Below are 18,531 nucleotides of genomic sequence, written 5' to 3' on the forward strand. Positions count from 1 at the left end.
GTACTCTTTTAGCAGCTTTCAAATATACAATACAATATTATTAACTATAGTCACCATGCTGTACAACATTTATTTTATAGCTGGAACTTTGTACTTTTGACCCCCTTCACCCATTTTGCCCACTTGCACCCCCACCTCAGGCAACCACCAATCTCTTCTCTTTATCTATGAGTTCAATTTTTGTTATTTTGTTTTAAGATTCCACGTGTACGTGAGATTATATGGCATTTGTCTATCTCTATCTGACTTTTTTCACTAAGCATAATGGAGAATTTCTCTTTGAGAAAACTAAGATGCAAAAAATACCTACAGATATTGAGAATAAGAGGAAATGAATAATCTCTGCTGGAATGTCTACAGTGATGTCCAATGGTTCCATACACAGAACCTCCCACTATGACTGAGTACCCTACTCGCAAATATCAATAGTCTGGTGAAGATCGCTAGGTATTTGGGAAAGCCTCTTAAAAAAGCAGAGACCGGCAGGGCGGGGGGCGCGAGGCAGCCCCGCCTTTTCGCCCGAGGAGGGGCCGGGTGGCCATATTGCGGCGGCGGCGGCGCCTCTCCTCTCCGGCGGCGCGAGCTCTCCCCGCCGCCTCGCCTTCCCCGCCACCGCGCAGCGCCCCGGCCGCCCGCCAGGAGGGAAGAAGCCGCTCCGGGAAGGTGACAACAGAATTCATAAAAGTGAAGAATTTTTAAAGGTGACAAAAAGAGAAGGAAAATGCCAAAACCAATCAATGTAAGAGTAACCACAATGGATGCTGAACTGGAATTTGCCATTCAGCTCAATACAACTGGCAAACAACTTTTTGACCAGGTGGTGAAAACAGTTGGTTTGCGTGAGGTCTGGTTTTTTGGGCTGCAGTATGTGGACAGCAAAGGTTATTCTACATGGCTTAAACTAAATAAAAAGGTGACACAGCAAGATGTTAAAAAAGAGAATCCTTTACAGTTCAAATTTAGAGCTAAATTCTTTCCAGAAGATGTTTCTGAGGAATTAATTCAAGAAATAACTCAGAGACTCTTCTTCCTGCAAGTTAAAGAAGCTATCTTAAATGATGAGATATATTGCCCACCAGAAACTGCAGTTCTTCTGGCTTCCTATGCTGTCCAAGCCAAATATGGAGATTATAGTAAGGAGCTTCATAAAGTAGGCTACCTGGCTACTGATAGACTCCTTCCCCAGCGTGTTTTGGAACAACACAAACTAACAAAAGAACAGTGGGAAGAAAGAATACAGAACTGGCATGAAGAACATAGAGGAATGCTAAGGGAAGATTCTATGATGGAATACCTGAAAATTGCACAAGATCTAGAAATGTATGGAGTCAACTATTTTGAAATAAAAAATAAAAAGGGAACCGAATTGTGACTAGGTGTTGATGCTTTGGGTCTGAATATTTATGAGCATGATGACAAGTTAACACCTAAAATTGGTTTTCCATGGAGTGAAATCAGAAATATTTCATTTAATGACAAAAAATTTGTTATAAAGCCAATTGACAAAAAGGCATCTGATTTTGTTTTTTATGCACCTCGTGTGAGAATCAATAAGCGGATTTTGGCCTTGTGTATGGGAAACCACGAGCTCTACATGTGGAGAAGGAAGCCTGATACTATCGAAGTACTGCAGATGAAGGCTCAGGCTAGGGAGGAGAAACACCAGAAGCAATTGGAAAGTTAGAGAATGAAAAGAAGAAAAGAGAAATAGTAGAAAAGGAAAAGGAAAGAATAGAACGTGAAAAGGAAGAGCTAATGGAACGTCTTAGGCAAATTGAAGAACAATGAAAGCACAGAAAGGATGTATAATAAAAATATTAATGATTTACACACAGAAAACTACTCAAGTAAAGAGACACTAAAGAATATAAGGAAGAACATAAGAAAGAATATAGAGCAATCCCTATCAAGACAATTTCAAATCAGTCATTTTAAGGCAAAGGACATCCTCGAATTTGTTCTTTGTTTTCTAATAAAAGAAGTTTTTCCAGGCTGTCCTAAAATCTGTATGATTGTCCTGTAATTTATGCAAAATTCTCATTCAAGTGCAGTAACCCTGACCATATCTAAGTCATGTTACTTGTTAAGATTTGTTTAAGAAATAAAAAGTTCTCTCTAAAAAAAAAAAGCAGAGACTGAAACAAGCACATATAAAATGAAGTCCACATGAAATATGATGGGAAAGACAATAAAATTTTTAAATATTCTTATACTTAATAACCTTAGCTTGAGGGGAATAGAAGAAAACTGCATCACTTAAACAAAAAGAACCAATGGAAAAAAGAGCATTTAAAGAACAAGAAAGAACCCTTAGAAATTAAAGTTATCATAAAATAAATAAGAAAAATAAATTCTATGAAACTAGTGGAGGAAAAACTTGTGGAACTCTCCTAGCCAGCAGACTCTAAAAAGAAAAAGATTAAAAAATAGAAAAAAGTATAATTACAGAAAATCAACCCAACAACACAATAACTCACTAACGAGTGTCAAAATAAGATATTAGAATGAAAGTTGGAATACAACTATAAAAGAAATGAAAAGAAGCTTTCTCAGAAGTTAAGTAGTGAGTTTCCTGTTTAAAATGCCCCACTGAATGCTCAACAAAAAAGGTGTAAACAGACCCACAAGACATTAAAAATTCAAGGAATAAATAAAAGATTCTTAAAATTCTCAGAGAGAAAAGCCAGGCCCCACCACCATGGAATTTTACTGAAAATTGATGTACAACCTTCATTATCTTCCTTGTAATAGTAATTGTGCTGAGCATTTTTGGTAAGAATCACCAATATTATTCATTTACCCCAAAGTACTATTCTCTCATAACATGTTGTAATTATGTTTGCTGCTCAGGTGGATCCTAAACAATACAGTACAACTTCACAAAGAGTATGAAATTTGAAATAGAACTAAAATTAGAGATTTTCCATAGAATTTCACCCTGTGATATAATGTATATTATGGGTTCATTTCATTGATAAAGGAAAGAACGTCAAGGTTACATTCAGATTTTATGATGAAGATCGCGCAGTACGTTTCCCAGGGCAGTTTGACAGTGGGCTCTACTCAAGCTTCTCTGAAACCACATTCAGGTGAAAGCAAACTAAATTATGAAGTTTATCTCTGTGTTTTTATTTATTTATATCTATTCACATTAGCTACTCCTGGGCACTATAAATCTTATACACATAGGTGAGAAATTTTCCTAAAATTAATCAATTCAATCAAGAATTTAAAAATTTTACTCATGTACATTGGACATAACTAACATAATCCAGTTAGTCATATGGCCATTATTTTAACATTTTACTGAATAAATGGTTGGAGAAAAGTTCTTTATGAATATCTATAAAACAATGGTAACATACAGATGGTATATATTCTAGGCTTCTAGATGAAACTAAACCCCAGAACAGACCAATGCATATCTGCTTATGTCACTGAATCCTTGTGAATGATATTAGCAATTATGAATGGTATTAGTAATTTTAAGTGAATAGGCAGAGGGATAGAATTCTAGAACTGGAAAGAGCTCTAGAAGTCAAGGGCAAACCTCCAGTTGAGATGAACAACTTAAACCCCACAGAGATAAGTTATCTGACTAGTCTAATATAACTGCATTTTTCGGACTAATCTGGGCTGTAAAATTGGGAAGGAAAGAAACAAAAATAATTAGCATTAAAAGTCTCTTTTATATTTCTTTTTGCTATGTTAGGATAATAGATTTGTTCCTTGTTCTTACAGGGGAAGAAAGGAAAACATTGATAGAAGCAGCTTCTCCTTTTGTGGAAGACTGTTCAGTAGTGGACCTACTTTCTCAGCAGAGCCCTCCTCAGTCTGAAAAGTCCTCACCTTCAGTCTGCATATTAACTTAATATTATTCAGCCTTTAATTCAGAGAATGATTGAATATGAGCTACACTGCAGAGGTCTCATTCTACAGAATTAACATAAGAGGGAATGCACGCTGCCAAGCCCATTAATATGCTGAAATAAAGTGGAATAAAACTAGCTATAACTTCACAATTACTTGTTTTCTTGATATCAACATGAAGTAAGCCTGGTTTTCAAAATGGGAATGGAGAGGGCTAAGGATGTAGTGATCATACAGTACAGATGTGGTGTCCTAGAATAATTTCATAGAAGGAGGAAAGTATTTGAAAAATGAACGTCATAAAAATAAGATACCTTTTCTCCTCAGCGTCCTCAGATCCAGGGAAAGGTGGAAAGGTGAAAAGTTTTTTAGCTTCTGCAGTGGGGGGAGTTGCCATCTGGACTCCTGTGGTGAAGAACTGCCTAAGGAACGTGCTCAAATCTGAAATGATGAGAAAAAATATTCACTACATCATATGCCTCTGGTCGTCCAAGTCAAATGCCTCAACATTATACTACTGTCATCTGTCTCCCAGTATAATATTTGATGGGATGTGTCTCAATAGGAACAAAGTAAAGTGAAGTCAAAGGCCTTAATATGACATTAAAGGGTGTAAACAGAGAAACAAATTTTAGAAGAAAGGCATATAGGGATGAACGACAAGTCCAGGTCCCAAGACTGCCAACGAACTGATAAAGATCTCTTAACTGAATGAAGCCCTCCGAGGGTCTGATGAAAAGGATGACTCAGGAAAGTTAAAAAAAAAAAAGATACACACACACACACATACACACACACACAACCATATTTTTATATAAGGTTCTTGAATCCCTTGAAGTTCAAGAACTTATTTTGTATTAATATTTCAGTTTAAAACCTTTTCCTTTTTAAAGATAAGAATCACAGTAAAGCTGACTCATGAACAACAGGGGTGGGAGGGTTGTTAAGGGTACTGACCCCCGTGCAGTTGAAAATCTGTGTATGACTTGTTACTTCCCCCAAAACTTCATTACTAATAACATACTGTTATTCTGAAGCCTTATCAATAACATGTATAGTCAATTAGATATTATGTAATGTCTATTATATACTGTACTCTTACAACAAAGCTAGAGAAAACAAGTTTTTTCTTCAAATTGTCACAAATATCAAAAAATGTTTCCAAAAAAATCTGCATATCGGTGGAGTCACACAGTTCAAACCATTTTTGTTCAAGCATCTGCTGTACCTGGTACAGTATTAAGTCAGGTGGTCTCAAAACAATTTCGGGTCTTGACTAGACTTTCTGTATTCAGTACTGATGAATTTTAATTCCTATGTAGAATTAAGAAATTAATCTTATAAATAAGAAGTATTAAAGTAAATCTCATTTTTTTCCCCAGGAACAAAAAAGAAATCTCAAACAATAATGATTGGCACAGTTTATTGTGCAAATGTGAAAAGTGGCATAACTGAAGTGGTAAAAATACCTCCTCTGGTGTTTTATAATAGACTTCTCATCTTCAGTAGCTAGTACATTTGTGGTTTACCTTAAGACGAAGACGGCAGAGAGCAAGACCTGAGGAGTGCTGGTCTTTCCTCCCTTTTAGCAATGTACTAAAAATCTTTTTCCTGAAAGATTTTACATAAGTCCAAGTCCCAACCATAATTTGCAATTAAACATACACATTATAAAGAATTAGACAAGAAAAAAATTGTTGCTATCCTAATGATCATATATTTTACACAAAACATAGATTACTTTTAACTCTAAAGGCAGCAGGATATATATACCCTTCATAATAGTAAACTATGGACATACAGCCTACAAAGAACTCAAAACATTTTTAATGAGCTGTTTGAAAATATATACATAACTATATGAGCATACAGATGTACTATATCAGTGTGTATAAGATTTACACATGAATGTATTATAAATGTGTATATAATATATACATGCATTAAGTAATTGGTAAGAATTAATGTCCACATATTATATATACATATATATAAATGTGCATATTTGTATAATTTATACAGTATATTAAGCCTATCTATCAACTAAGCATTATGCCTTTAATACATAAATATACATATGTGGTTATGCATATTCACATATACATAAATGCATATATAAATGTGTGTTTATGTATATATACATACATATGTGAATGTGTGTGTATATATATATATATATATGAGAGAAAGAAGTACGTGGGTAGAGAGATCACTGTATGGAACTAAGCATTGTGCTAGGTGTTGACAATAAACAAGACAGATGTGGTTCTTGCCCTCGTGAAACTTACTCAACAGGAGAAAAAGTCATGAGTCAAGTAATAAGAATGATGAGTTCTATGAGGAGGGCAGGTAATGAAGTCAAGTAAACAGTTTTGCCAAAGATGCCATGACATTGCATTACATGAATGGGCTTCCATATTTATAGGAAAAAGTTTAGCACAAATTATTCTTCTTTAGTTCATGGTCCAAAACTTGGTAATTTATACCTAACTACAAACTAGGAAAACTGTTACCCAAGTAAAAGCCTAAATTACACCTATTCATCAAGTTAAGGAAATAAACAGTTATTGCTGTTTTTACTTGGTTTAAATTACAACATTTGAGACAAAATAGTCATTTAGCTCTTCTGAGCATAAGAAGAAAGAAGTTTTTGATAAAACAAGTTTTTAATACAGCATTTTGTGCTTTATATTTTCATATACAATATCCCATTTGTGCTTTTGAGTAACCTAGAGGTAGAAAAGTATAATTATCCTTTTTTTCTTTTGTTATATATGAGAAATTTGAACTTCAGAGATGATCGTCTAAAGACAGCTTCGTAGAGCAGTTACAACATAAATCCAAGTCTTCTGAATTTTATTCATTGTTCTTTACAATACCTACAGTGTGGTCTCTTTCTGAATGAGCTTATTTCCTGTGGTTTATATTTCTAAAAACCCACTAATTTGTTAAAAGAGCTGAAATATGTTCAACCCGTTCTTGGAATTCTTTTCAGGACACGTACTAGTCAGTGCAGTCCACTCTCAGAAGGTACTCCTGATTTTCCCGGTGGAATGTATTCAATGAACTTCCTAAGGACCCTCATTCTTTTCCCCTGGCTCAAACCATGTTCAAGAGACTATAAGTTCGATCACACAAAGGCATAGAAACTTACAAAGGTTAATATGCTCTCTGTCCTACAGCGATATTGAAAAACGGGAGCAGAATCCCATTTCCAGGTTTCATCTGTCATTGGTTAATTGCATCTCGCGGCAGCTAGGAGGGCAGGGCGGCTGCTTGGCTGCTGCGGGGCGGCTGCGGGCGGGGGCGACGGCGACGGCCTGCGCTTGCGCATCCGGAGTCCCGCGCGTGCCGGCCTGGGTGAGGGCCGGTCCCGCGCCCGCTTCTGCTGGTCCCTCCTGGGCGCTGGGCGCTCGCCCTCAGCCCGCAAGCCCGGACTTGAACAGCGGAGGAAAGGTCAGCTTTTCGGTAGCTCAGCGCAGCGCCCCCCCTGGCCCGCGGGCCGGGTTCCCAGGAGCTCGCCGGGCGCCTTCCGGGACCTTCCCCGGCCCTGACCGTTTTCGTGCCCGGAGCAGAGGACCTGACGCCGCCGCCTCCCGACCGCCACCCAGAGGTGCGCGCCAGGCCGTCTTAGCGGCCGGAGAGGTTAGTGGGAGGAGGAGGGAATGCTGGTTCTGGATTTCCCCTGACGGGAGTCGCTGCTGACCTTGGCAGAAGCGGTTTTGGTGAAGCGATAGGAGAACAAAGCAACCAGACTTAACCTACCCTCCCCAACGGGTGGAGAGTAAGTGAAGGGGGCTTAGAGACATCTCTTTTGCAGAGGTATGCTGTAAAAGCAGCTCCACGATAGCGAACGGTACTCATTACAGTGCAATCGTTACTAAAACTGTTTCTCCTTAACTCAGAGGGATCCTTAGCCCCAGACACTACTTTATGTTAACTTTTTAAGGAGTTAAATCAGTTAGCTTGAAACTTTATTCCTGCCAGAGAGCCGAGCTCTTAAGGAATAGGGCGTGAGACAAGTGAGTTTGAATGGATGGTCAATGATGCAGGGAAATCCCGTAAGCGCAACCGTGTTGAAAAGGTTGGGCATGATTGGGAGCTGGAACTTCAAAGCGGGTACTAGCAACTGGGAAAGGGAGCCCCGAATGAGCAATGCTGAAGGGCGATAGAAAAGATTTAATATTCTTCACGATTTTTCTCAAGGCACACAGTGCTGTCAGTTCATCGTCTGTATTTGCCTCCAGAGGTCTCTAGAGCTCAACTTTGCCCATCAGGGAGGAAACCCTACCGAAAAGAAAAACAATTTGGCAGAGGGTTGAGGGTGTGAAGGAAGTGGAGCAGGGCTTTCTGAGTAGTGGGAATTGTTTCTGGCTGGTTCTGAGTGGCAATTGCTTAATTACATAATGAAAGAAAAACTGGAAAGTGTGTATAGAAGTGTAGGTGTACACCTCAGGGTGTAGGAAGTCAAGGTCCTCCTATGTAACAAAAGAAAAAAATACCTTTTTATTTTCAAATACCTTGTCCAGTATTTCTCTGACACAAAATTCCCTGTCTTCTTGCCCACAGCAACCTCCATAAAATGATATTCTTCTTTCCTTTCTTTTTCCAGAAAATCTAATATAACCTGAAGCTTTCTTAACTCCATAGATCTATTAGATAGGGTGTAATAAAATTCTATCTCCTCAGTATCATAGGGGTCATTTAACAGAAATATTAAATGATTTTTCTTCCAAAATGACTGTCAGAAAATTGCCTAGATATGCTATATGCTATCAGAAATGCTGTTAATTTCGTTTTGCTTTTCTTTTGTCCAAGTGTAGGACAAATGTTTGTTGTTTCTCAAATGAGGTATGACTTGCTCCTCACACAAGGCTTCCCTCTGTATCTCCTTAGTCCTGTGACAGAGCATTGACTGGAACTTGGCTGTTAGCTGTACCTGCAAGTAGTTTTACTTTCGCCTCCTGACATCCTTGAAACAGGACTCAACACCGTCCCCAGTCACAATAACAAATCTGGTTTTTCCAGAGCATTAGCAGGACATGTATATGTTACTGAAGATTTAGAGAAACTTAAAGGAGAGGTTCACAGCACACAGGATACATCACTTCTTTCAAAATGCCCTCTGTTTCTTGTTTATTGAAAGGGGTTAGATAGATGCTGGTTTCCTTTATGTCACTTGGCCCTCTAGGTGTAGCTCTAGGGCAATCACGGCACTCAGGTGCATGGCCTCTGAAATTGACCTACCCAGCAGCATACCTGGGGTTCAAACTGTCGAGTGTGACAATTCTAACTTTCCTCTTCAGCTTTCTTCAGTCGTGTTTGTTGTCTCCGTACCTTATTCCGTTCTTCCCAGCCTACTGTCTTAAAGAGGGCATATGGACCAAAATGAAATGTGTACTATCATCCATTCTGAACATGAAGTTTAAAGCTATACTAAAATACAACGAAGACTTCAAGAAAAACAGAGATACCTAGGGCTGCCCATCTCCAAATTAGGGGACTCAAAGTGACAAGCATTTTGTAAATATGTCTGCTTTTTATTGTTTTTTTCTCCCAACTGTCCTCCTTCACTGCTTAGGCACATGTTCCTCTCTAGGCATATTTTCATTCTTTATTTCTCATCTACTACTGATAGATTGTGAATTGATCAAATAATCAAGGCCATTAGATTTTGCATAACTGATTTGAATCAGGACTTGAATGGACACTCCTCTGAATAGTACTTACTAACTTTATTCTGAGCACATTGTTTCAGCAAACCTTTATAAAATTAATAAAATGTCTTCACTTACAAATTTGTGTATTTTAAATTTTAAACTCAATCAACAAACTTTTTCCTTGGATAAAACTGAATTCATTCAGTGTTTTTTATTTTTGAGTAGTATACAGCCCCTCATGACCGAATGCAGATTTCCTAATGTATAAAAGCAGAGTATGTCAAAGACTTCTCCTGGGAAAGATTCAGTTCATATGTTTCTATCTTTTTCCTATTATAAAACAATGCTTCAAGGAACAATACTACACAGGTGCTTATTCTGAGAACTTCTTTCCAGGAGAAACTACGAGTAGGATAGTAAATTCGTAGTATATGCACATTCTTCAACTTTATTATAAAATCACACATTTTTCTTAAAAGTAATTGTAATGATTTATATGTCTGTTAGATGATAATAACAATTATGGAAATTGCTTGTCATTGATATCTCAAATATTGCCTTTATTATTTTTTTATTTCTTAGATGTTTTCTGGAATATTCTTGTTATGTTATCCAAGTTTTTTAATGTCTTACATGTTTTTTAATTTCTATTCTCAGCTTTAAGTTCCATTAATCATTCCTTCAGTTTAATTAGTTGTTTATCCAATTCATTAAACATTTTACCTATCATATTTTTTATTTCTATTTAGTTATTTGTAAGTATGTCTATTATTTTTGTAGAGGCTTGTTCTTGTATTATGATTTTCTTCACTTCATACTATCTGATGTCATTACTTGTAGAATACTGGGTTCTCCTGATTCTGATCCTCCTGTTTGTTGCTTATAACGACTCTCCCAGATGGCATTTTTTGTTTTCTGTTGTGAACTCACCTTCAATGTGAACTTTCCCACAGTGTGGAAGTGTCACTACAGAATAGTTTTTTTTTAATTGTGGTCAAATTGGCATAATGTAAATTTAATCTTTTCAAGTGAATAATTCAGTGGTACATTCACAGTGTTGTGCAACTACCATCTCTGTCTATTTCCAAAATATTGCATCACACCAAGGTGAAACCTGCTACCCACTAAGCAGTTGCTCTGCATCTCTCACCACCACACCAGCCCCTGTCAGCTGTCAATCGGCATCTGTCTCTCTGTTTTTACCTATTCTGGATATTTCATATGTATGGGATCATACAGTATTTGACCTTTTGTGTATGGCTTCTTCCACTTAACCTCCTATTTTCAAGGGTTATCCATGTTACAGCATGTGGCAGTACTTCGTTCTTTTTATGGCTAAGTAATATTCCAACTCCAAAATAGTTTTGCATTTGTTTCTGCTTGTCAGCACAGGGCTGTTGATGGTTTAGCACTATTTTTTTTTTAATGTCAGTTTCATGCTACAGTATACCAAGAGCAAAAAGAAAATTTATTGTAAAACAGAAAAATCAGAACCAGGAGAAGAAGCCCAATCTGCATTTTACTCCAGTGTCCTCTAGTCACAAGCTTAACATCAACCTAACTTCAAGGCAAAGAGCTCAGTCTAGCCCATTAATGCAAAGCAGGTAATGAAAGTATGGATTGTAGATAGGACACTCTACACTGATATCTGGTACAGGCTGTCAGTGACTGCCCTCCATTAGGGAGAAAACCTCTGAGATGAAAACATTTTAACTAAAAGCTAAAAGATTAAGGACATCTAGTCTTCCATAACACTGAGCCCAGTGATGATACAGATGGCTTGGCATGCCACTTGATATAATAATGAAAATCTGATTTTAGTTTAAATGTGATTTTAGCTGTTTTTATCATATGGGAATATCTGTTCTTTACAAAAGCTGATAAGTCAGCATTTCAAGTTCAAGGGATTGCTCAAGATCTTTGCTAGGTTCTCATTCCCTTTCTCTGTCATTACAGCCCAACCATAAAAAATAAAAAACTGCATGTTTTGAAGCTTGTAAAACTCATAGGAACCTTCTTTTCTTGGCCACCCACATTCTATAGGGTGCAGCTAATGATTTTGCATTTTATTCTACATGCTGTTCTATACAGTTTCTACTTTTATGCTCCTACTGTAAACAAGTTATTTCACCATGTTTTAGTTTGCACATAACTGGAGTTTTTGCAGCAGAAACAAGATCAACCACTGTGGGTACATTTTCTTATTTTTTTTTTCCTGTTGTTCTTTTTTCCCGAAGAGTCTCTTGAAAATCATAGTAAATATAGTTCCTGCACCCTATAGTATGGTGTCCTGCAACTGGTTAAAAAAAAACATATTTCAGGCCCACTGATAGTATTACGTGTACATGTAAATTCCCCAGATGGTTCCCCTTCTCTCTTTCTTCCTTATGCCGTTCTAGCACCCCTGGTAGTGAACTCTTGAGTTTCTAATCAGTCCTCCATGTCTCTGAATTGTTCAATGTTTGTCAGCTCTTCATCTTTTCCCTCTGTGTTCTTCAGCCCATATGCTGTTTCATTGTTTTATTTGTCAGCTGGGTCTCTCTTGTATGTAGCTTTTCTACTGAGTATATTTCAACAATAGAATTTTTTGCTTCAAGAGTACAATCAGATTATTTTATACTGTTTTTGCCTGCTTTATGCTCTACTCCTTTATCTCCCCAGGATTAATAACTGTAATCATTTGAAAAGGTTTTATTGGATGGGGGGATTGAGATTGTTTTTCTTTTCTTTACTTATTTATTTTTACAAATTGTTTTTTAAGTTCTGTTTCCTCAGACACAAATTATTTTGTTGATGGAGATTGCAAACTTTCTTTCCTGCTGTTGATTTTCCTCATGCACTTGAATACAAAGTTGTTATATATTATTAACTGTATTCCCTTTATTCTCAGTTCTGAATAATAGAGTTCAATAATATTATTGAACTTGAGATATTTTTCACTGGAAAAGTTTGATTTTATTGTAATAAAATCATTTCCAGACTTTATCGGCTCTTTAAAAATAATGAGAGAAAACCAATAAACTGTATAACAAAAATCAAACTCTAAATACAAAACAGACTGAAGACTATGTTTTTTAGAAAAGCTTAAAGTGTTTTTTTTTTTTTGAGAGGACATCTCTCATATTTATTGATCAAATGGTTGTGACAACAATAAAATTCTGTATAGGGGAGTCAATGCTCAATGCACAATCATTAATCCACCCCAAGCCTAATTTTCGTCAGTCTCCAATCTTCTGAAGCATAACGAACAAGTTCTTACATGGTGAACAAATTCTTACATAGTAAATAAGTTCTTACATGGTGAACAGTACAAGGGCATTCATCACAGAAACTTTCGGTTTTGATTACGCATTATGAACTATAAGCAATCAGTTCAAATATGAATATTCGTTTGATTTTTATACTTGATTTATATGTGGATCCCACATTTATCCCTTTATTATTATTATTATTATTTTTTTTAATAAAATGCTGAAGTGGTAGGTAGATACACGATAAAGGTAGAAAACATAGTTTAGTGTTGTAAGAGAGCAAATGTAGATGATCAGGTGTGTGCCTGTAGACTATGTGTTAATCCAAGCTAGACAAGGGCAATAAAACATCCACGGATACAGAAGATTTCTCTCAGAACAGGGGGGGTGAGGTTCTAAGCCTCACCTCTGTTGATCCCCAATTTCTCACCTGATGGCCCCCCTGCGACTATGCCTGTCTTAGGTTGTTCCTCCCTTGAGGAATCTTACCCATCTCTGGCTAACCAGTCATCTTCCAGGGCCATACAGGGAAATGTAAAGTTGGTAAGTGAGAGAGAAGCCATATTGTTTGAAAAGGTTAGTTTTTTACTTCTTTGCATATTTATGCCCTGTGGCTTCTATGCCCAGCATTTGTCTTGAGGTATCTTTACAACTTGGAGGAATTATGATACTCGGTAAATTTGATATGAGGCACGAATTCTATTTAAGGGTTATAATTAGGAAGGAAGAAGAAAAGCTATAGAAGTAGCAGACGGAAGAAAACATGGGAAGATTGATTATTTCTTTGACCTATCTTCTTGTAGAGTAACTTAAGCATGTATAGGTTTTAAACTACTAATCAAATTGTGCACACACATTAACATAATAGGAATACAGTTACATAACCAAAGCAGATCTATAATTACCAGCCATCTCCAGTGAAACCAAGAAAACCAGTTAGGCATCCTAGGCATTTGTGAAAATTTATCTATTATATGATGGATATTGTCCAACTGTACTTGAACAGTCTGAGAGAAATCAGACAAATTAAAGCAGCCCATTTCTGGGATCTGTTCACATCCCATATGCTCTTTTAACAGTAGATAGTCTGTAGTTGTAAGATTTTGGAGTGCTACAACTTGCACTTCTCCTAATTCTTGGTTGAGTTCCAACAGTATAGATCCAGTCAAATTTGTTGTTTTACGGTATGCACAGGCCAGCTTAGATATCTCCTTCTTCATTCCCATGGCAAGTCCAGGAACCAGTGGGATGAGGGAGTCTACAGCTGTAGCAGCGCATGGATCTTTGTTGGGGTTTTTTGATGATCGTCTTCTGGTATGAGTCTTCCAGAGAGTGCTGATGTTGGAAGTTCTTTTTCATATCGTATCTTAGTTCATTTTCTGGGTAGCCAAGTTAGGCTTTGATCCTCTGTATAAACACAAACAGACCCTTTGCCTACACTTTTATATGCCCTTTATACCATTGGAGGTCACCACACAGGAACTGCTTTTTTTTTTTTTTTTTTTAAGAGAAAGGAATATTATCAGAAGAGTGTACATCCATAGCCAATCATCTGACACACTTTAAATGATCAAAATTAAGGATATTTAAAGCATGCATTAATCGTTGATTTACAATTAGTTTTATCCTATCAAGGAGTAATCCCCCTTCTCTTTCTTTCTTTTTTTTTTATCTTTAATCTACACTTACATGAATAATATTATGTTTACTAGGCTCTCCCCTATACCAGGTTCCCCCTATAAACCCTTTTACAGTCACTGTCCATCAGCATAGCAAAATGTTGTAGAATCACTACTTGTCTTCTCTGTGTTGTACAGCCCTCCCCTTTCTCCCTCCTCCCCATATGCATGCTAATCTTAATACGCCCCTTCTTCTTCCCCCCTTATCCCTCCCAACAACCCATCCTCCCCAGTCCCTTTCCCTTTGGTACCTGTTAGTCCATTCTTGGGTCCTGTGATTCCGCTGCTGTTTTGTTCCTTCAGTTTTTCCTTTGTTCTTATACTCCACAGATGAGTGAAATCATTTGGTATTTCTCTTTCTCTGCTTGGCTTATTTCACTGAGCATAATACCCTCCAGCTCCATCCCTGTTGCTGCACATGGTAGGATTTGCCCTCTTCTTATGGCTGAATAGTATTCCATTGTGTATATGTACCACATCTTCTTTATCCATTCATCTATCGATGGACATTTAGGTTGCTTCCAATTCTTGGCTATTGTAAATAGTGCTGCGATAAACATATTGGTGCATCTGTCTTTCTCAAACTTGATTGCTTTGTTCTTAGGGTAAATTCCTAGGAGTGGAATTCCTGGGTCAAATGGTAAGTCTGTTTTGAGCATTTTGATGAACCTCCATACTGCTTTCCACAATGGTTGAACTAATTTACATTCCTACCAGCAATGTAGTAGGGTTCCCCTTTCTCCACAGCCTTGCCAACATTTGTTGTTGTTTGTCTTTTGGATGGCAGCCATCCTTACTGGTGTGAGGTGATACCTCATTGTAGTTTTAATTTGCATTTCTCTGATAATTAGCGATGTGGAGCATCTTTTCATGCGTCTGTTGGCCATCTGTATTTCTTTTTGGAGAACTGTTCAGTTCATCTGCCCATTTTTTAATTGGGTTATTTGATTCTTTGGTTAGGGTTATTCCTAGGTATTTTATTCTTTTTGAGGCATGTGAGATCTTTATATATTGTGGACGTCAAGTCTTTATCAGATCTGTCATTTACAAATATATTCCCCCATACTGTAGGGTTCCTTTTTGTTCTATTGATGGTGTGTTTTGCTGTACAGAAGCTTTTCAGCTTAATATAATCCCACTTGTTCATTTTTGCTGTTGTTCTCCTTGCCCGGGGAGATATGTTCAAGAAGAGGTCACTCATGTTTATGTCAAAGAGGTTTTGCCTATGTTTTTTTCCAAGACTTTAATGGTTTCATGACTTACATTCAGGTCTTTGATCCATTTTGAATTTACTTTTGTATATGAGGTTAGACAATGGTCCAGTTTCATTCTCCTACATGTAGCTGTCCAGCTTTGCCAGCACCATCTGTTGAAGAGACTGTCATTTCGCCATTGTATGTCCATGGCTCCTTTATCAAATATTAATTGACCATATATGTCTGGGTTAATGTCTGGATTCTCTAGTCTGTTCCACTGGTCTGTGGCTCTGTTCTTGTGCCAGTACCAAATTGTCTTGATTACTATGGCTTTATAGTAGAGCTTGAAGTTGGGGAGTGAGATCCCCCCTACTTTATTCTTCTTTCTCAGGATTGCTTTGGCTACTCGGGGTCTTTGGTGTTTCCATATGAATTTTTGAACTATTTGTTCCAGTTCGTTGAAGAATGTTGTTGGTAATTTGATAGGGATTGCATCAAATCTGTATATTGCTTTGGGCAGGATGGCCATTTTGACGATATTGATTCTTCCTAGCCACGAGCATGGGATGAGTTTCCATTTGTTAGTGTCTCCTTTAATTTCTCTTAAGAGTGACTTGTAGTTTTCAGAGTATAAGTCTTTCACTTCTTTGGTTAGGGTTATTCCTAGGTATTTTATTCTTTTTGATGCAATTGTGAATGGAGTTGTTTTCCTGATTTCTCTTTCTGTTGGTTCATTGTTAGTGTATAGGAAAGCCACAGATTTCTGTGTGTTAATTTTGTATCCTGCAATTTGCTGTATTCTGATATCAGTTCTAGTAGTTTTGAGGTGGAGTCTTTAGGGTTTTTTATGTACAGTATCATGTCATCTGCAAATAGTGACAGTCTAACTTCTTCTTTACCAATCTAGATTCCTTGTATTTCTTTGTTTTGTCTGATTGCTGTGGCTAGGACCTCCAGTACTATGTTAAATAGCAGTGGGGAGAGTGGGCATCCCTGTCTAGTTCCTGATCTCAGAGGAAAAGCTTTCAGCTTCTCACTGTTCACTATGATGTTGGCTGTGGGTTTATGATATATGGCCTTTATTATGTTGAGGTACTTTCCCTCTATTCCCATTTTGCTGAGAGTTTTTATCATGAATGGATGTTGAATTTTGTCAAATGCTTTCTCAACATTTATGGAGATGATCATGTGGTTTTTGTCTTTCTTTTTGTTGATGTGGTGGATAATGTTGATGGACTTTCGAATGTTGTACCATCCTTGCTTCCCTGGGATGAATCCCACTTGGTCATGGTGTACGATCCTTTTGATGTATTTTTTAATTCGTTTTGCTAATATTTTGTTGAGTATTTTTGCATCTACATTCATCAGGGATATTGGTCTGTAATTTTCTTTTTTGGTGGGGTCTTTGCCTGGTTTTGGCATTAGAGTGATGTTAGCTTCATAGAATGAGTTTGGAAGTATCCCCTCCTCTTCTATTTTTTGGAAAACTTTAAGGAGAATGGGTATTATGTCTTCCTGTATGTCTGATAAAATTCCGAGGTGAATCCATCTCACCCAGGGGTTTTGTTCTTGGGTAGTTTTTTGATTACCACTTCAATTTCGTTGCTGGTAATTGGTCTGTTTAAATTTTCTGTTTCTTTCTGGGTCAGTCTTGGAGGGTTGTATTTTTCTAGGAAGTTGTCCATTTCTCCTAGGTTTCCCAGCTTGTTAACATATAGGTTTTCATAGTACTCTAATAATTCTTTGTATTTCTGTGGGGTCTGTCATGATTTTTCCTTTCTCATTTCTGATTCTGTTGATTTGTGTTGACTCTCTTTTCCTCTTAATAAGTCTGGCTAGAGGTTTATCTATTTTGTTTATTTTCTCGAAGAACCAGCTCTTGGTTTCATTGATTTTTGCTATTGTTTTATTCTTCTCAATTTCATTTTTTTCTTCTCTGATCTTTATGATGTCCTTCCTTCTGCTGACCTTAGGCCTCATTTGTTCTTCTTTTTCCAGTTTCGATAATTGTCACATTAGACCATTCATTTGGGATTGTTCTTCCTTCTTTAAATATGCCTGACTTGCTATATACTTTTCTCTTAAGACTGCTTTTGCTGTATCCCACAGTAGTTGGGGCTTTGTGTTATTGTTGTCGTTTGTTTCCATATATTGCTGGATCTCCAATTTGATTTGGTCATTGATCCATTGATTATTTAGGAGTGTGTTGTTAAGCCTCCATGTGTTTGTGAGCCTTTTTGCTTTCTTTGTGCAGTTTATTTCTAGTTTTATGCCTTTGTGGTCTGAAAAGTTGGTTGGTAGGATTTCAATCTTTTGGAATTTACTGAGGCTCTTTTTGTGGCCTAGTATGTGGTCTATTCTGGAGAATGTTCCATGTGCACTTGAGAAGAATGTGTATCCTGTTGCTTTTGGATGTAGAGTTCTGTAGATGTCTATTAGGTCCATCTGTTCTAGTGTGTTGTTCAGTGCCTCTGTGTCCTTACTTATTTTCTGTCTGGTGGATCTGTCCTTTGGAGTGAGTGGTGTGTTGAAGTCTCCCAGAATGAATGCATTGCATTCTATTTCCTCCTTTAGTTCTTTTAGTATTTGTTTCAGATATGTTGGTGTTCCTGTATTGGTTGCATATATATTTATAATGGTTATATCCTGTTGTTGGACTGAGCCCTTTATCATTATGTAATGTCCTCCTTTATCTTTTGTTACTCTCTTTATTTTGAAGTCTGTTTTGTCTGATACTAGAATTGCAACACCTGCTTTTTTCTCTCTGTTGTTTGCATAAAGTATCTTTTTCCATCCCTTGACTTTAAGTCTGTGCATGTCTTTGGGTTTGCGGTGAGTTTCTTGTAAGCAGCATATGGATGGATCTTGCTTTTTT

General features: G+C 37.2%; 1 protein-coding gene and 1 pseudogene across 4 annotated transcripts in view; both read left to right on the plus strand.

The window, feature by feature from the left end:
* The first annotated feature begins 538 nt into the window (after nucleotides 1–538).
* LOC118970602 (radixin pseudogene) lies at nucleotides 539–1,944 on the plus strand (annotated as a pseudogene).
* Nucleotides 1,945–7,170: 5,226 nt separating this feature from the next.
* Nucleotides 7,171–18,531, plus strand: part of KLRB1 (killer cell lectin like receptor B1) — a 111,315-nt gene continuing 99,954 nt past the window's right edge. For 2 of the 4 annotated variants that reach the window (XM_073223819.1, XM_073223818.1), the window contains exon 1: nucleotides 7,171–7,515. The gene's annotated coding sequence lies outside the window, so the exon portion shown is untranslated. The remainder of the gene's footprint in view (nucleotides 7,516–18,531) is intronic. The other 2 variants (XM_073223820.1, XM_073223821.1) reach the window with 2 other exon arrangements.

This window comes from Manis javanica, chromosome 15, assembly GCF_040802235.1.
Source record: "Manis javanica isolate MJ-LG chromosome 15, MJ_LKY, whole genome shotgun sequence".
Classification (NCBI taxonomy): Eukaryota; Metazoa; Chordata; class Mammalia; order Pholidota; family Manidae; genus Manis; species Manis javanica.